This window comes from Marmota monax, unplaced genomic scaffold (genome assembly GCF_021218885.2).
Source record: "Marmota monax isolate L192 unplaced genomic scaffold, Marmota_monax_Labrador192_F-V1.1 WCK01_AAM20220418_F8-fsc00083, whole genome shotgun sequence".
NCBI lineage: Eukaryota > Metazoa > Chordata > Mammalia > Rodentia > Sciuridae > Marmota > Marmota monax.
In genome coordinates, this window is record NW_026692848.1 from 533,898 (window position 1) to 554,014 (window position 20,117).

The window sequence follows — 20,117 nt, forward strand, 5'->3', positions numbered from 1 at the left end:
CCTGAGAGCCAGGTGCGTTCCCACCAGGCTCCTCTGCCGCAGTGATCTGGTGCTCCCGCCCTGGCTTCTCCCTCAGCCCCTCCTGTTTCTGCCTGCGGCGGCCAGGCCCGGCCTCGGCAGAAGGCTGAGTTCTCTGAGTGCTCGGCTCTCCTCTTTTCCTTTCAGTGACTTCAGATGCTGGGTCCCCCACATATTCCCCCCAGGCCTGCAGCTGACCTTTCAGGAAGGACCCGTCCAGTGGGAGGCATCCGCTGCCCACTGTGGATTCCAGCGTGCCCTGCTCATGTGTCAGGAGCCGTCTGCATGGCAGCGACACCGCGGGGGCCATTCTGTCGGCCTAGGCATTTAATTAACTAATTGCAACCTGCTGACACGAGAGCCCAGAACACAGCGTTCGCGGGCAGATTTCCCTTCCAATTCATTTATTTTGAGCTCCACACACATCTGATAAGTCTCCCCTGAGGGGATGAAGTGGTGATTGGTGCTTCCAACAGGAGGTTCTCGGAGGGTCCTCAGGCGGAGACCAAGTGTCACCATCTGTCACATTTGCCCACAGCCCCACCTGCAGCTCCCAGGCTGACAGGCATGGCAGAGGGCACTGGGCGAGCAGAGCATCCGGACCATCTTGAATGAGGTGAGCCACTGACCCACCAGGAGAGCTTCAGAGGCCGGAGACTCCCTGGTCAGCCGTGGGAGGAAACCTGGATCACGCAGACAAGCTGATGAGTGTCAGATAACCACCCGGCAGCCTGGCCAGAAGAAGGCTATGCTTCTAATCAGGACACAGGAAGCCAAGTGCCCCGGACCATGGGCGTCTACTTCCTAGACGCTGGCCCACATAGCGAGGGGCCAGGCCGGGTTGCTAGTGCAGTGCCCCACCCCTGGATGGGCTAGCTGGGGGGTGACGAGGCAGGCTCTGGAGTCCTCAGGACTAGAATAGTGAGTTTTGAAGGGATCCAGGAGTGGCATTTCTCATCAGCACCAAGGATGCCAGCAGGGGTCACCCGGGGGAGACCCTGAAGGGCCAGCAGGCAACTCTTGTAACCCTCAATCACCTGCCTGCTCGGCAGGAGAAGTCCAAACCGGTCTCCCTGGGCTGAAGCAGGTGTCAGCAGACCTGTGCTCCCTTCTGGGGACTTCAGGGGGTGTCTGAGGCTTCTTTTCTGTTAGTTTGTTGGTTTCAGCCTCCAGAGATGCGAGGTATTTCTGGCTCCAGTGCCCTCTACCAGAGCAGTGGTTGGTGGAGGCTGTGTGAGTGTGTGTGTGTGTGTGTGTGTGTGTGCGTGTGGTGCTGGGGACAGGACCCAGGGCCTGGTGCATGACAGGCAGGCACTCATATCCATGTGTGGGATTCTGTGATGACCCTGAGCCGGCCTGGGAAAGCCCAGGTATTGGAAGGACAGTCCCCAGGCCGCGTGGATCCCACTGCCTCAATCCCATTTGCCCTGTAAGCTAACAGCCACAGGCTCTGGAGATCAATCCAGGGCCTCACGGGGGACACTTATTCTTCCCACCTCCCACCCTATGAGGATTTTAAGGTCGCACCTTAAAGAATTGCAAAGGAACAAGTTTATCAGTGGCTGTGTGGCGGCCGGGGGAAGTGGACCCTCACACCCCACAGCGCCCATAAAGTATAAGGAGGTAAAGACGTGTGGTCAGCAATGAGCAGGACACAAACTCTCCGACTTAGAGAAAGCAGGTTCTTCCCAACTTGGTCTTCAAATTTACATCAGTGAGATGAAGCTCTGCTTTCTTGGTGTGGAACTTTATGAACTCTAACGCACGTCGGATGTGGGTAGAAGCCCCACACCCACAGCGTCCATCATGCAGCCCCCTGCTCTACTCTGTGACCCCGCGACCCTGCCCACAGGCCTCTCTGCTCCCCACCGCCCCGCCAGCTCCTGAGCGCCAGCTCTGGGCGCACAGCTTTCCCCCTCAGGGTGCGGTGCTGGGGAATCGCTTCCCCCCGCGCCCACTGCCCGGCTCCCTTGCTCCCTGTGGAAGGAGTGGGGTGGTCTCCAGGCTTTGAAGACCACCACTGAAACAGTCAGGCAGGCAGTGGATGGGTCTGCGGCAACTGCTCTGCCCTCCGGGGCTCCGCAGCGACGTGCTCCGGTGTGCAGTCGGTCTTCTCAGAAGACCCCTAGCTCTCTTCCAGAGCAGCTGAGCCTTCTGCAGTGCATGGGAGCTGGCCACGCCCACCCTGTACCTGCTGGACTTCAGCCTTTCTGCCTTCCCTGTGGGGGCCTCTCCCCTCCTCTCTCCACCTCCCACCTCCTGTCTGCTGGCTTCATCGTTTCTGTGGCAGGGTATTGGTTCCAACAGCTGCTCGGGTTTGCAATTAGGCCGATTGTTTCTCCTTACTTATGGAGCCTTGAGTTCTTCGTGTGTCTCGGGAATCATGACTAACAGTGTCTTGTTCAGTCTTCTCATAGATGTGTCTTCTGCAAAGCCCAGCTTTCCAGGGCAGGGTTCAATCCGTCATGTCTCTTCTTACGGGTCACACTTTGCTGGACATTGTGCAGCCCTGTGTGTCACATTAAGTCTACGGAGAGCAAAAGCTCCACAGAGAGTTGCAGATCTTGTCCTTCACCCCACACATCTTGGAGGAATGATTTCCTCCATTCTTACCGCCTGAAGAACTTCCTGCAGCGTTTTGCTTCGCACAGGTCCATGGGAGAGAAACCATCTTTGTTTTTCTGCACCTGAGAATGTCTGCATCTTGCTTTCGTTGTTGGAAGGTTCAGGTGGGTGTGGGATCCTGGTGGCAGTACTCATCCAGCTCGCCCTGCCCTGCTGCGCTCTGGCTGAGCACTCCTGGGTGCTGCTGCCCCACATGCAGGCTGTTTCCTCTGTGTTTTCCAGATTGTTTCTTTGCCTTTGGTTTTCACTGTTTTATGTCTGCAAATGTGGTTAAGCTTATCATGTTTGCAAATTTCACAAGCACCTTATTCATACTTTAAGTGTCTCATGGTGACAATTTAATTAGCTAGGGAGCACTCTAGTCTGCAAGAGTTACTATTTCTCCGGGAAGTAACTGATTAGAAAATTGAGACTAACAGACCATCTTACCCATGCACAAGCCCACTCGAAATAGAAAGGGAGAAGCGACGTTACTTACTCTATCCCTTCAGAGTAGGGACAGCAACACACTGTGCTTTGTATTACTAGTGTGTTCTCCAACTGGGCTGAGGCAGAGCAAGAGGCCTGTGTGGTGACTGGGCTTGTGAGCCCACAGGGGCACTCAGGATGGCTGGGTGCTCATCACAGCGGGGACCTGCTCGTCCGCACCGAGCTGAACTGTTTCCATACACCCTCCTGTCTTTCCTGCAACTGCCCTGTTTCCACAGGTAACCTGCCCCCGGCACACCAACCCAGATAGGAAGCTGGCGTCCTTTACCCTGATGGAGGCCTAGTGAGAAGTGCTCTGAGCAAGTTAAGTGAGCCATGCCGCTTTCCCCCCGCAATACCCCTTTTCACTTTTTGTTACCGTGTGAGCACTTATTTGGGTGAAAAGGGGGCTTGGCTTTGCCCAGTCCCTCCAGGGACGCTTTCTACCAGACAAATACCACGCCCTTCTCACATATTGAGTTCTGCTGCCAAATGTGCATGGCCCCCCAGGGACACTGCCCTCACCCATGCTGCAGAGGAGGCAGCTACTCCCACAGTTCTGCCACGGCCTTCCTTCAGGCCTGGAGTCTCAGAGACGTCCAGAGGTCTCCAGCACAACCCAGCGGCTTACAGAGTCGCTATTGGTGAGAGCTGCACACCGAGACACTTAGTAACCGACTGCGTGTGGGACTGCGGCGGGCGAAAGGCATGAACTGCACAGGCAGGAACAGCAGAACAAAGTTCCTGACCTTGGCGCTGGGAGCCGTGCTCATCCTCCGGCTTCTCATTTTCTGCAGTGACCGGGCTGTCCTTTCTCAAAGCAGCAGGTCTGTCTCCAGCAGCTCCTGCCCCGGGAGGAAGCCTCCCTCTGCTCTGAGGAGCCTCCTCTCACAGTGACGGCCCCATCGGGGTAATCTGGAGATTCTACAGCATAAAACCACATTTCCTGACCTGTCTTAGGCCGAGCAGGCTGGAGGGTCGGTTCTGCAGCCTTGGTCACCTGTTAGCCTTGAGTGATTAACGCAACCTCAGGCTTCAGCCCCACTGGGCTCCCAGCAGGACAGAGGCAGGGTGGGTGAGCAAAGAGGTGGGAGAAGTCTCGGCCTCGAGATGGAGAATTTAGTACAAAGAACTGTTATACAGAGAATCCTTGGATAGGAGTAAACCCCTGTCAGAAGGGAGCAGCCATCACCTGGAGCCTGCAGGGCCACAAAGGGCAGAGCCGAGAGCACCTGCATTCAAGGAGACTGCTGTCCCTCTCATCCTGAGCTGCAGGTGGGGTCAGTGCTGCGGTATGGAGGGACAGGGCAAAGGGAGAGGCCTTGCTGGGTGATGCCCATAGAGAGAGGACTCTCTCTGGGCCTCAGGCTGCAGGGTGCACACTGCCAGGTGGCTTGGGGACACAAGGCAGGTGACAGTGAGGGTGAATCTGGGGGTTGGTCGAAGTCTCAGGGCAGACCTCAGCAAACATCAGAAGATGCATGGTCGATGCTCTGGTCTGAATCTCGAGTCTCCTCGAGACCACGTTGAAACCTTGCCCCCCAGGGTGGCAGTCCTGGGAGACCAGAGGGTAGCATCCTCACGAGAGGGCAGCACCCATGGGAGCCTCTTCTCCTTCCTCGGCCTGAGGACACGACGAGAAGAGCTGCTACAAAACAAGAATCAGCCCTCCCCACAGCGCAGGGCTCGCCAGGCCTGCGCTGCCCCCAGGTGGCCGCTACCTGGCGGGGACCGCTGGAGGCTGGAGACGGGCTGCTCACCTCACCTCCAAACCGCAGCGACTCAGGAAGACGAAGGAAAGTCTGCTCGGAACCAGGCAGGAGCTTGGCAATCAGCAGACCTGGGGGACTTTAAAATTTCATCAGGGCTTACTTTGTCTTGTTTCAAAAAGGAAGAGGAAGGAGTGGAACTGAGGTGAGTCACAAGCAGGAGAGAGGCACGAGGGCCTGTCCCCAGAGGGGACTCCCAGCCGTTTCTCCTGGCCATGGCAGGAGGGTATGACCCTCTGAAAGCCATGCTCACACCTGGGGCCCACCCCAGGGTGACTTGTGGCCTCCCTCCAGCTGCCCCTCCCACCTCCCACCCTCTCAAGGGCTCCCCTGCACCTGCCCCAGGTGATCTCCTCTCCAGAAAAGGGATCTGTAGTGCAGCCCTTCCTCTCCTCTGCCCTGCGTCCACTCGGACAGGAGCCCACCCAGTTTTCCAGCTGAAGCGGACTCACGGGTTCCTCTGCCTTCCGTGCTCCCACCGCGGAGTCTGGCTCTGGTCTGTGGCTTCTCAGGCTGAGACACCTTCAGCCCGGCCTGCCCAGCCTGCCCACTCTCCAGGCGGCCTCCTGGCTGGGTGCAAGACGCCCTGCATTCCTCACTCAGGCCCCTCCCCAGCTCCCTGGAACGAGCCCCACTGCCCTCCTGGGTCCTCTGTCCAGCTGAGGCCACCCCCTTCTCTCTTCCACCACCCTGGAGGGTCAGACGGCTATCCTCAGGCCCACCTACTGAAACTTCCCACAGCTCCTCAAGGAGCTGGCTCCTAACTGCCTCAGGGCCTTTGCACTTCCCATTCCCGTTGGACCTCACCTCTCCTCCACTGCACCTGCAGAGGCATGTGCCAGTGCCCCTTCCCTGAGATCTTACCAAAACTCTTCCCGGTACCAGCTAGACCCTCTTCCAACTTTATTTATGGTACTTGTGCTCTGCAACTGTAAGGACCAGGAGAGCAGACCTGCTCCTGGTTCCCAGTTTCATCTCCTGTATGCATTCAGTGCTGAACACATGAGCTGGACTCCTAAGGAAGTGTGCAGGAGGGAGGGAGGTGTGAGCCTGCAGTGCGTGCCCTCATGTGTTTGCAGATGTGCTTCGGGCTCTGCACAGTGTTCCTTTAAAGCCGAAAGTCCATGCTGGGAGCCAGCTGCGCAGCCCCCACGGCCACCGGTCCTCATGACAGGCCCGACATGGGCCCGGGGAAGTGTCCCTGCAGGAGCGGCTGGAGCGCCAACGCCGCAGTGCAGTCCCACGACAGCCCAGGCCCTGGACCAGGTCTTCCCTGGCCACAGGACTGAGGCCCAGCCCGGCAACGTGCCGGGAAGCCAGCACACACACTGCTCGCACGCGTGGCCATCGCACGTGGCAAGAAGCGGCTGTGCAGGGAGTGAGGAGGAGCCTGCCTGAGCCTGCCTGGCCTTGTCCCTTCTAATGCGGCCACCAGGGTCCTTTCCAAGCCCTGGCAGCTGCGACCACACTGTGCTCGCTGGGTCACCAGGAGTCCCAGCACACAGGAGGCAGTTTGCACACAGTGGGGACCACGTTCCCTGTGCAGAGGCGGAGGGTCAGGGAGGCAGGCCAAAGCAAGGAGAGTAACTCAGCAGGAGGAAAGTCCTGCCAACTCAGCAGGGCCCACGCCCCGCCCCCGGCTGCTCAGGGCAGCAGTCACCTGGCTGCCACCTGGGAGCCCACACTTGTGGGGGAGGCCAAGGACAAAGACCAGTGGCCATTAGGAAAGGGTTCAGGAGCTGCCATTCAGGCTGCACTCAGGCAAAAAGGGGAAGGCCCAAGAGACATGGCACATTCACAGGCTCATCCTCAAGGGCGTGGAGGGGCCAGAGGTCCCCGGGTCCCCGGGTCCCCGGTGTGCAGGTGGGCCCACAGGCAGGCCTCCCAACCCCTGATGGGAGGAAGCCCAGGCATTCAGAACCATCTGGAGCAGCCATCTGAAGTGGGAAAAGACCGCACTCACCAGAAGTCCTCAACTCAGTCTGCAGCATCACTCACTGACCACAGACGCACCCCTTTGCTGCTGGCGCTTTCTGGCAGAGCTGGAGCTTGCTGGATGCTGTAAGCATGCCCACCCTCCAGCCGTGGTCTCCCAGTCCCCGCAGGACACACCCATCTGCTCACTCAAGACAGCCAACCTCACGGCCTCCTGACTCTTCTCGGTAGCCTTGTCTACTCATCTCATCACGGCACAACGGGGCCATCACATACCACAACCGCACAAGGCCATAGGGCACAGGAAGGCCCTGACCACATGCCCCTGGCAGGAGGGCGGGGTCCGTGTCAGTGTCTGCAGAGGGTGCTGCAGACATCAGGGCCTGAGAAGCTACCCACCAATGGCAGGGGCTTTGGCCGCTGAAGACCCAGGCGAGGGGACAGGAGACCACAACTGGGCAGCAGCCCCCCAACAAGCCTGAGCTCCTCAGGAGTGTTTTATTTTGCTTTGGGCAAAATAACAACAACAGATTTATCTGATCCTAGAAGGGAGTGGAATGCCTTTAGGTGCTTGGTCCATTTACTGTTGCTATAACAGAAGACCACAGGCTGGGCGACCAATAAAGAACAGGAGTACATCTGCCTCATGGTTCTAGACCTGGGAGATCAAAAAACATAGGACGATTGCAAAGCAACCTCATGACAGAAAAGATGAGGGCAGGGAGAAGGTGGAAGAACTGGCAGTCCCCACACAGCCATGCCTGTAAAAGCAGAACTCCTCCCACCACCCAGCCTCTCTCTGCTGCAATGGGAAACGCTCCAAAGGTGCTCAAACCAGCGCATGCCTGCTTTGAGCGCACCCCTGGCCCCAAACTCACACCCTTCTCAGGGAAGGTCACGTTCACCTCCATTCATTCCATGGCAGGCATCCAGAGGCCCTCCCAGGCCCACCTGACCTGCACGTGGACACCTCACCTGTGTTGGCTGTGGCACGACTCCAAACACCACCCACCTGGGGGTGATCACAGCCGTGGGCTTGCGCTGCCCAGCAGAAGAAAGGCTCAACAGGCCCCAGGCCAGTCTCAGCCCACAGAGGCGGACATCAACCAACACTCCAAGAGAGGCCTAGGCTGCACTTACCATCTTCCTGACACACTGGGGGAGAAGGGCCAGGCCTCGGGGACCTGCTACTCAAACATGCAAGGCCCAGCAAAACTCAGCCATCCAAGCCTGCAGTGAACTGGGCACACATTCGAGTCCCTGGGGTCAGGCCACCCAGTCCAGGGCAGGTGGTAACAGCCCTGACCTAATGGGTCCACTAGGCAAGACCAGGGTGGGGGGTTCTGCAGGGTGGCTACCTGGAGAACGGATCAACAAGGGCGTCCAGTGGCCACGGCATCCTCAGAACATGGGGAGATAGCCAGGCCACAGCTATAAGAGTCACCAGGCCAGAGTCCAGTGGCCACCTACTGAAATCTGACACAAAAGCTCAGTAGTATCATGCCGGAGTGACGGAGGAAGGAAGGAGTCCTGTCCATGCTGTTGGAATAGGGATCCAGTGACCTGTCAGAGTGGACGGAGAGCAGTCCTGTCCATACTGTTGGACTAGGGATATAGTGACTTATCAGAGTGGACGGAGAGCAGTACTGTCCATGCTGTAGGACTAGGGATCAAGTGACCTGTCAGAGTGGACGGACAGCAGTCCTGTCCATACTGTTGGACTAGGGATATAGTGACTTATCAGAGTGGACGGAGAGCAGTACTGTCCATGCTGTAGGACTAGGGATCAAGTGACCTGTCAGAGTGGACGGACAGCAGCCCTGTCCATGCTGTTGGACTGGGGATATAGTGACCTGTCAGAGTGGAAGGAGAGCAGCCCTGTCCATGCTGTTGGACTAGGGATCCAGTGGCCCGTAAGAGTGGAAGGAGAGCAGTCCTGTCCATGCTGTAGGACTGGGTTATAGTGACCTGTCAGAGTGGACGGAGAGCAGCCCTGTCCATGCTGTAGGACTGGGCTATAGTGACCTGTCAGAGTGGACGGAGAGCAGCCCTGTCCATGCTGTAGGACTAGGGATCCAGTGGCCCGTAAGAGTGGAAGGACAGCAGTCCTGTCCATGCTGTAGGACTGGGCTATAGTGACCTGTCAGAGTGGACGGAGAGCAGCCCTGTCCATCCTTTTGCACTGGGGCTGTCCCTGGCCTGTCAACGAGAGAAGGAAAGAGAGGGGACGGAGCAAAGGTGTGTTGTGAGTGGTGGCGCCAGGAGAAGGGCTGGCCCCAGTCGCAGCAGGAAAGACGCCCTTGCTCTCCAGTTTGGAGGAGGCTGGTGAAGAAGTTGGAAGGGAGAAGAGCAGGCTGGTCAGGGAGGATGTCCCACCGATCTAGAGTCCAGAAGTCCTGGCCCAGAGGGAGGAGTAGATGTCTGAGTGAGAGGAGAAACTGGGCGGTGCTGTGGGATAGGATCCTTGGGGATGTTTGCCACCACAGCAGTTCCCAGAGCCCTCTGGTTGCTCCTTGTCCACCCTCTTGTCACCAGCGGGGGCCATTTCTGCCTTTACAGGATGAGGGCAGCAGGGACGCAGGGTACTTTCACAGCAGCCACTGCAGACGCATCGTGCCATCAGTCGCGGGCCTTCCACAGTCCTGGCCCTGCGGTGTGAGTGCATGTGTCTTCACGCCACTGGCTGCTGTCCCTCTTGGCAAGGAGGGGAGGGGTATAACCTGGTCCCTTCACTCTATGAAGATAGTCCTCGTGGCTCTAAGGTTTATTTATTTTTTTTAATGTTTTCTCTCTCTCTCCCTTCTCCCCTTCCAACAAGATTAGGGAGACGGTGTTATCTTTCCTTCCCGAGTTAACTGCCCTTGAACACACCCACTACAGGAAGGAGAGGCCTGCTGAGGATCTCCCAAATCAACAAGTGAATCCTAACACACCCACAGGGGACCCTGGGACCCCCTACTGCAATGTAACCCTTGAAGAATTCCTTGAAACCCCATCCCTCCTGATGAGAGTCACAGCCGTTGGGACACGAGTCCCCTTTTTCCTTTGCGGCAAAGCAATAAACCTTCATTTTCCTTTTTCTCAAAACCATGTCCTCATTATTAAATTGGCATTGATTGGCATTGGGGACAAGGACCAAGCTCTCGGTTACATGGGATCCCCCTCAGTGGGGCTCACCTTCAATCAAGAGGCTGCAGAAGAGACTGGAAGCCAGGATAGGAAGGTGCCAGCACCCCTGCCCCTGGTGGAGGTGAGGCCACTCTGTAACTACGTGGGACGGCGGGGCCCAGTGTGCACCTCGCCCTGGAGCTTCTGCACTGGGGAGAGGAGAGCAGGCTGCAGGTAGCATTTCCACTCCAGGGTCCCCTCCAGCTCCAGGCTCAGGCCCGGCCACCATTGTTCTGCACAAAAGTACTAGAGGCCAGTAGCCCGCCCTTCCCACTTGAGCCTAAGATTTCACTTATTTGGCTCTTGACAAATCCCATTGTCCAAGGGTTGACACTAAGTCAAATGGCAAAGCTTTGCAAGAACGCCCCAAAGCACTCAAAGGACCCTTGGCCAGAGGCACAAAGCCCACCCCCATCCCTGGCCCACCTCTAATAGTGCTGCCTGCCAGGGACAGGCCAGGACAATGCCACCTACTCCCCAAGTTCCCAGCTCTAACCACAGGCCTCGTGCTATTAAGATTAGGACACTAATCCATGCTTCATCTCCGGTGCTTTGAGGCCACTGTTAAAGGTAATTCAGTGTGCCCATTTGAGGACTCAGGACACAAAACCTCCGGCAGGAGTGGCCTTTGATTGCACTGGAAGCTCTGACTAATGCTTCGACAGGTGAAGCCTCCCGAGTTAGCCTTTCTATTCCACACTGACAATGCTGATTGATAACACAGAGCTAATCTCCTGCCTTTGTTCCCGGGGGCAAAGGTTCAGCTGCCCCTTTTGAATGTGGGTCTTTTAACTAGGCAGTGAGTAAATCCTAGCACAGGGCCTGGGGCTGACCCCCAGGAAACACTGCCAGGGGACCCAGGGATGGAGGCCGTCCTGAACCGACTCGGGGAGTCACACCTAGAGCTGACCTGGTCTGAAAGATCCACACTAGAGAGCTTAATCATCTGCAGACTGCACTTGAGTTGCTCTAACACAGGCAGGTTATAGGGAAACCAGAGCGTGCCCCAAGTATTTGACCATGTTCTCAGCTCACCTCCAGCAATGGCCCAGTGGTCTCCAGACGCCCTCTGGAAGGTGCAGGTGAACAGCCCACTGCAAGGGCATCACCTGGAGGCCAGCGGGCCAGCAGGGGAGGGTGTTCCCAAGGTGGGGAGCAGTGGAGGTCCCTGCCCTGCGGCCTGCAGATGTGCTCTGAGCTGTAAGTGGTGCTGAAGGAAGGAGCAGAGGGAAGGGGCCAGAGCCGCGCTTCAGACCCAGAGCCACAGGCATCTGGGACGCTGCCACACAGCAGCGGCATCAAGCAGCTGAGTGTGGGAAACGCACACCAAGAGGCCACGCAGCCCCTGGCCTTCGCCAAGGTTAAGAGCGCTGTGCGCCAGACAGCTCTGCCAGGACAAACACCTGGGTGAGGAGGACAGACTCCCCTCCACCCAACAGTGACCAAAACAAAACAAACGCTAGGAAAACCAGGCAAAGAACTCGGTGAACACGCCCCCAACGAATATAAGCAAATGACTAACAAGCCACTAAACATGCTCGGCAGCATCTGTCCCGAGGCCAGCCAGATCCACAGCTTGGGGGCATTTCTCCACCCCCAGGTCCCTGTGTGAGAGAGCTCTCACTGCAGAGAAGTGCCGCTGAGTATGTGGGCCAGGAGGCCAGGGCCAGAGGGAGCAGGAGCTGGTGCCACCAGCCTGGCAGTTGGGCAGTTCCTGGGAGCGTCAAACGGAATCCTCACCCAACCCAGCAATTCCACCCAAGGCACTCAGCCCAAGGATTGAAGGGGACACAAAGGGTGTTGGTACCTCAGGTCCACAGGGCACATGCACAGTGCTCAAAGACACATGGGCACAAATGCCGTTACCACGGATAAAGACACAGCTCTACCCATGCAATGGATGTTCCTCAGTCACGAGAAGGAACGAAACTCTGACGGGCTGCTACACGGAACGGCCTTGAGACGTGCTGCGTGAGGCAGGAAGGCAGAAGGGCAAGTGCTGTGTGCACCACCCACATGGGGAAGCAGAGCAGGCGACCCACAGGAACAGCGAGAGGGGCAGAGCTGGGAATGGGACGTGGGACCTGCTGTGCCAAGGGTGCAGAGCCACCTAGGGACAATGAGATCCCGGCTGAAGACGCTGGGGATGGGCGTGCATCACTGCCACGGAGCAGGGCTTACACTGACCAAGGGGAGTGTGTGGGTAGGGAACGTGGGGGAGGGACACCACACGACACCACGCCATGGTAGGCTTCTCGGCTCTGCAAATGCGCTGAGGTGACAGGGGATGCTGACATGGGGTGGGGGGGGCAGGAGAGGGGTCTGTGGGAACACTCCCTATTGCTTCGACACTTTTCTGCAAATCTAATATTATTCCAAAACAAAAAGTTCATCTGAACAATGGCCTCTGTAAATCAGAACAGCAGGAGACATGTGAAGGGCTGCGCCCAAGGCGTCCACACTCAGAATTCAAGAGAGTGCCTGAAAACCCCTTCTCCTCTTCTCAGACGGGCACGTTTTCTAAGCTCACCATGCTGGTGTTGGTGAAGTGGGCTCTGGTTGTGGCCGCTGACCAGGGCATGATCCACCAAGACTCAGGCCACAGGCAGAGGCTGAGCCAGAGTCCCACTGAGAGCCCACAGGGAGCTGGCCTGTGGACCAGGCGGTGGTGGGGGCTCTGGTTCTGCCAGCTCAGGATGGGGCCCAGCTGTGCCTGGGTGGGACAGGATCCATGCCCACAGCCACGAGCTGAGGCACAGCTGGACCCACACTCCGCGTGTGGCCAGATGCACAAGCTCCGCTCCATCTTCACATCTGTGCAGACAGGAGTGCGGCTCGAAGGCAGATTGCTCAGGGACTCGGAGGCCTGATCCCTACCCTCCCGGCATCACACCCAGCTGCTCACCACACAGAGCACTGGGCACTCTCAGAAATAGCCTGAACTTCTCAGCATTAGAAGCAAGGTGAGAATAATCTGTACTTCTGTACATTAAAAATATGACCAGCCAGGCACAGTGGCACATACCTATGATCCCAGCAGCTAAGGAGGCTGAGGCAGGAGGATCATGAGTTCAAAGCCAGCCTCAGCAATGGTCAAGCACTCACTCGGTGAGAACCTGTCTCTAAATAAAATTCAAAATAGGGCTGAGGATGTAGATCAGTGGTCACGTACCCCTGAGTTCAAGCCCCAGTACCAAAACAAACAACAACAACAACAACAACAAATATATATGTATATATAAAACCAGAGACGCAGAGACGGGCTGGAGCCTGCCTGCCTGCCTGGGACCACATAGCTGTTAGTGGAAGTATTAGGACTTTCACGCTGATCCACTTTTCACACAGGGAAAAGTGCACAGACTGAGGTCAGAGAGATCCAGGTTCAAGTTCTGACCCACCCTGGTAGACACAGGACTGGGGACTTCACTGGCTTGTTTCCTCTGCTGTCAAGATGACGGTAATAGCAGAGACAGCTGGCTGTCCACCACAGACCCCCACTGCCCTCCCAGAGGGTGAAACTGTGGCTGGCAGATGGCCTCCCGGCCAGGGACACCAGACCTGAGCAGATCAGCAGACCGCAGCCCCGGGCAGCCTACTCTGGCTGCCCTCTGGCTACAGGCTGAGGGGCTACTGAGGCACAGCCACAGTCCACAAAGTCTAAACTACTTATTATCTGGCCCTTCACAGGAAGTGTGCCCTAAAGGAAGGTGGGGTCACACATGGGAGAAGCCGCATGACTTGCTGGCGAGTGGAGGTGGAGCTCCCCTGCTAAAACCACGGAGTACAGGTCTGTGCTGTGGAGGCTGGTCACCGCGCAGCCGCAGTGTCCGCTGCAAAGCTGTGTACCAGACTGCCTCATCCTCGACAGCCTCTCAGCAAGTGTCCCTGCACTGAGCTGCCTACCTACTCCACGGGAGGACTCTCATCTGCGGCGAACCAAGGGCGAGTGTGTTCAGGGCTCAGTGCCTAATCAGACCCTGAGTGGACAGGTGGTCGCTGGGCCTGAGCCCCTGGGAACAGCACTCCTCTGAGACTGGGGCAGGACTCAGAGGCAGCCCCAGGGGAATGTCTGGGTGCAGCCTGTGGACAACACCAAGCACAGACAGAGGGAAACCTGGGTGGACAAGGACCTGGGCTGTGTCTGGGGAGGGCACTGCTCAGTTTCTGGGAGGGGCTTGGAGTGAGCAGCCGAGACCTGCAGGACCGTGAACTGGCTAGACGAAGTGTTCCTGTGCCCATCATGCCCTCCTGCAGCCCCCGCCCGTGGTGGGGGTAGGAGGGAATGGAGGGGTGCCGATGAGCAGCTGGCCCCGGAAGTCAGACAACGAGACTGATCTGCACAGAAGCAGGACAAACCTCCTATGGCTCCCGGGGGCCCCTAGGTTTCCCCTCCTAGCTTCTGGGAATAAGGGAGACCGTCTGTTTAGAAGTCAGCCTGGAGGTGCCCAATGTGACTACAGATCCACAGACCTCTGGGCCAGGACCCTGGGTTCAGTCCAAAGACAGGCAAAATAAGTGGGTCAGTGGCCAGGTCTGCTCAGCGGCCAGGTCTGCTCAGCACAGCCAAAGCCAGCAGACACAGCCACAGCAAGGGGAGCCCGGAGAAGCCAAGGCCAGGGCTGTCTGTATGAGTGAGCAAAGAACGAGTTCCCGCCCAGGACAGCAACTCCTATCCCGGTTCTCTACCCAGAGCACCCGTCAGCTCTGCCCCGCGAAGGTTCTGCCTGCTCGGAAGAAGCCCAGTTCTGCACCCTACCAGTGCCTCAGCTGCTGTACATACACACCATGCTCTGTTGCTGTGGGAGGAAAGCGTCCTGCCCCCTCCGGGCCTGAAAGGCTTGCTTCTGTCTTACTTAGGGCTGGGACGGAGAACTAGGCTGAGCCACCGGGACAGCCAACTCTCTCCCCTTTGGCCAGAGGCCTCTGTGGTGCGGTCAGCATCATACCCACCCCTCTCAGCACAGCTGACCACTCCAGAGACCCTCTCCAGACCACAGTGTCTGTGGGTATAAAGCGAGCATTGGTGAGCATCCACGGAGTGGGCTGGGCTGCGATACTGACCACAGCAGTCACCGTGAGCCAGGGACAGAGCACCACAGTGTCTGGAGGATCCTGTCCCTCAGAGCGAAAGTGGATTAGCTCTAGTGCCCAGCTGCCAACACTCTAATGCCAGCTGCATGGACACTCAGGCGCCCCGATGCAGTGAACGCCAGCACAGATCTTGTTTTGGCAGCTGAAGTGATGTCGGCAGGAGGCGGGAGGGCTGCACTGCAGTGTGGACTAATGATGTGTAAGGACTGAGGCCTTTGGCTGCAGACACCAGGTGAACAGTGGTTGCCGGGCAAGCTGTGCACAGGGCACACACTTCCCACAGTGGGCCAGGGGTGCTGTGTACACAGCAAACCCAGGAGAGAAACATTAACTAAATCGCAAGATCCGGATCATCTGTCTTATCGGGGCTTTGGGGAAAGTTTATCTTGCAAACAGGCCACCTGTTCTCCTTGTAAAATGATGTGGGCTGTTAGCATGTTATCCGTGCTCGGATGACATTCCACTGAAGAGCAGGAGCCTGGGCGGGGGGGCGGGGGGGCAGGCCCAGAAGGTCACCGGTTCTCAGAGAGGGCATCCTGCACTGTAGGGCTCACAGATTTCCCCCTGGCATCTACGGAGCCTCAAGTTCCGTCAGGCAGCGGCCTCTGTCTGTTGGGCACATATCTGTCAAGGAAACTGTTTTAATTTGCCATGAATGTTTCCAAACTCCTTTCTCGTAGATGAAAGTGTTACCATCTCATCTGGCTTCTGCCAGACTGAGTGGCAAGTGTATTTAGGGGAGTGTCCTGCTCCCTGGGAATGATGAATGAAAAACACTTTACATAATCCCTTGGCCCACACCAGAACCTTCCCCGCTGGGACTGCTTCTGATGAACAGGAGGCCTCCGAGGAGGCTCAGGATCTGGGGGGATTACCTTAGGAAATTCAGGCCAAAGGGAAGACTTAGTATACTCTGGAATTCTGTCACAGTACGGGATAGCTAGGTCAAATGCTGGTTCCATTCCCAATTTTCCAAGGAATCTCCTCCATACTGCTGTCCATATTGGCTACACCAATTTGCAGTCCCAACAGCACTGTATGAGTGTGCCTTTTCCCCACATGCTCCCCAACACTTAGATTGTCTTCATAATAGCTGCCATTCTGACTAGAGTGAGATGGTATCTTCGAGTAGTTTTGATTTGCATTTATCTAATTGCTAGAGACGATGAACATTTTTTCATATTTGTTGATTGATTGAATATCCTCTTCTGAGAAGTGTCTGTTCATGTCTTTGGCCCATTTATTGATTGGGTTATTTGGTCTTTTGGTGTTTAGTTTTATGAGTTCTTTATATGCCCTGGAGTTCAGTGCTCTATCTGATGTGTGAAGGGTAAAAATTTACTCCCGGGGTATAGGCTCTCTATTCACCTCACAGATTGTTTCTTTTGCTGAGAAGAAACTTTTTAGTTTGAGTCCATCCCTTTTATTGATTCTTCATTTTAATTCTTGTGCTATACGAGTCTTATTAAGGACATTGGGGCCTAATCCCACATGATGGAGATTAGGACCTACTTTTTCTTCTATTAGACGCAGGGTCTCTGGTTGTATTCCTAAGTCCTTGATCCATTTTGAGTTGAGTTTTGTGCATAGTGAGAGATAAGGGCTTAATTTCATTTTGTTGCATATGGATTTCCAGTTTTCCCAGCACCATTTGTTGAAGAGGTTTTCTTTTCTCCAATGCATGTTTTTGGCGCCTTTGTCTAATATAAGATAACTGTAGTTTTGTGGTTTAGTCTCTGTGTTCTCTATTCTGTACCCTTGGTCTACCAGTCTGTTTTGGTGCCAATACCATGCTACTTTTGTTACTATTGCTCTGTAGTATAGTTTAAGGTCTGGTATAGCGACCTGCTTCCCTCTTCCTGCTAAGAATTGCTCTAGCTATTCTGGGTCTCTTATTTTTCCAGATGAATTTCATGATTGCTTTAAGGAAACTATTAGACTGAAAAATGCAAAACATCTTTATAATACTGGATTAATGAGGCTACAAATAAATAGGCACTTTCATACAATGGAAGGGTATGTTATTTATACCTATGGAGGATAATTTGGCAACATCTATAGTATTACATATCCTCTGACCCATTAATTTCGCCTCTGGAGTTGATTCTAAAGATATGTGCAGAATAACGCACATGCTGTGTGTTTCACATAACATCATCTGTTACAGCCAAAGATGTTGAATAATTCAGAGTCTGCGAATAAGAAACAGCCGTGCAACAAGCTCTCCATGGGCTAAAATGGGAGGCTCTCCAATAAACACTATTGATCAGAAGAGCAAAGCTTAGTACATATATTATAAACATACAGCATATACAGCATGCTATCACTTTTTTGTTCCGGGGAGTGAACCCAGGGACATTTTATCTGTGAGCTACATCCTCAGTTCTCCTTCTTCTTATTATTATTATTTTAAGAAAGATCTCACTAAGTTGCTAAAGTTGCTCACTAAGTTATGGAGTTGGTCTTGAACTCACAATCCTCCTGTCTCAGCCTCTTGAGTTGCTGGGATTACAGATGTGCGCCACCATGCCTGACACATACTTATATTAGGAAATTCATATTTCTAATATATAAAAGTTTCTAGAAATAAATAAGAAAGAATTTCTTACAGAGAGCAATGCAGAAAAAGTGGGAAAGGCTAGGGTTATAGATCAGTGGTAGAGTGCTTGCTTCACATGCATGAGGTCCTGGATTTGATCCTCAGCACCACATAAAAATAAATAAGTAAAAATAAAGATATTTTGTCCATTTACAATTAAAAAAAATTTTTAAAAAGTGGGAAGAGGAAGACATATGTGAAACAGACTTTATACTAAACATCTTTGAGTGTGTGTATGTGTGTTTTACTTCTGAGCCATGTGAATTATAACTCAGTTACAAATTATATTAAATTTTAGAGAATAAAAATTATGTTTTTCATTGAAACTACACTTTTTTTTTAAGCTTGAGGCCTTATATAATGAATACTACTTTCTAGCTAGACAGTCTCCCTTTGATTTCATAGACCAATTATTTTGGTACTGTGGACAACAAAAAAGTAACTAAGTACTAGGTGGTGTGTATTTATCAACGGTCAAGTGAACAGAAACAACCTTGTCACAGTCACAAGGCCCCTTTCCTTATCGTATGATTCTCCGTTTCCTCTCTTACTCTGTCTACCTCACTACTTATGACTGTGCAGGCTGCTTCAAAGCCATTTCTTGGAAACTTGTGTTCAGTCGTTTCCTGCGGCAGCTCCTGAAGCCGCTTCCTTGTGACGGTCCCCAGGAGGTGAAACCCTCCTGCACAGGAAGAGTGAGGCTGGAATTGCTGAGGCTGGCTTCACACGGCAGGCCCAGGGAGCGTGGCTTACAGCCACAGGCTGAGAATGCACAGTGGCCAAGAGCATGGGAGGCTTCGTCTGGGGACGCCAACCTCCTGCCCTGGGAGCCCAACAGGCTCGTGACGATGACATCTGCACATCTTGGAGGAGTGGAAAGGAGCACTTTTTCCACCTGCCGCACTGCTGCCTGCCAGTGCTGCTGTAGCCTGGCCACTTGCAGCTTGCCCAGTAGTTTCCTGGAACCCGTAAGCAGCCACACAAGAAAGTGACCAGGCACTGGGGCAGCTTAGCTAATCCCCAGCAGAGGGGGGCTCTGAGTCTTCAGTGCACAGTGTGCTCGGTCTCCTGGATCCAGCCCCGCCCAGGGCTGATCTGCAGCCCAGCCTCTGGGCCAGGCCCTGCCAACCCCAGCCTGCCTCCTGGGATTCCCTTGAGGACCGATCCTGTTCTGTGTGCGATGAGATGGCATGAATGGCATAAGGTAGCTCCTGTCTCTGCAGTTACAAGGATAACACTGCTGCCTGTTCCTTGAGCCATCTTACCTGTAGCTTTGGTGGGCCCCTGCTCCTATAGCTGCAGTGTCCCATCCTTGCCAGGGACCCTGCTTCAACCCCCTCTTGGCTGGAAAGAAGCCTGGCTGGGGCGCCTGAGAGCCTCTCCCCCTGCTCCCTGCTCCTGCAGCTCCTGCCAGCTCCCCAGCCCGTGGCTATGCCTGCTGGGGCCTTGAGGCCACGTCCTGGCCCTGAACCTACTACCTGCCAGCTCCCACGGGCACTGCAGACCAGACATCTCTGGACTTGGAGAGCTGAGCGGGGCTGCCCTTGAGCTCATGGTGCGCTGGTCACAGCGGGTGGGGCGGGAGATGGTGGAGTTGAAAAGGGACCCTCACCTGAGGTGGAGCTCGCTCAGACTGCAAGTGCATAGGCTGAAGCGAAGTAAATGTGGAAGCTCTTCCTTCCTTTGCTTCCCCAGGGAAGCCCGAAGGAACCCGAACACATCTGACTCGGGGGATACGAAGGGAAGGGGCAGCCAACAAGGACAGGGATGCAGGCATTCTCACCTCAAACTCCACCCCAGGACACCTGGTGGTGACGGCCACTGAGCACCACACTTGGGGCAGCCCCGAACTTGCAAGGCCACAGCACATGCACTGTGAGTGCAGTGACAGTGGTCAGAACTTGGAGTCCACTGCTGTGGGAAAGCTGACGCCTCGGGACTCCAGGTGGGCAGCATGGGGTGTCACAGGTTGGGTTGTCCTGCGAGGTCTGCGTTTTGGCCACTGGGGAGCTCACATGTGCTTGCCAGGAGCAGGCAGAGGCAGGGGAGTGCTAGGGCCTGGGGCAAAGGCCGGAAAGAGGGCCAGGAGGGCAGGAGCAGGGGAAGCAGCGGTGTGTGTCCTCCGTATGGCCACACTGGACGTCCCTGCACCACCTGGATGGGACCAAGTGTGAACAGTGGCATTCCCACCATCTGTCTGCCTGCGGTGTGGCGCCTCCAAGGCACCCTGAGGGACGGTCTCACACCTCCTGCTTCTCACCACCAGGCAGCACACAGCAGCCGCACACCTCGCACACACAGGCCAACGTCCTGCTGATTCATCGGGTGGGTTCACCATCACCCCAGTCCCAAATCCCCGTCTGCAGGCGTGACGGGCCAGACGAGCGCCAGCCTCAGCCCTCTTTCTACCTGCAAGCTGTGGCATTAGTGCCCCCTTGGGATCA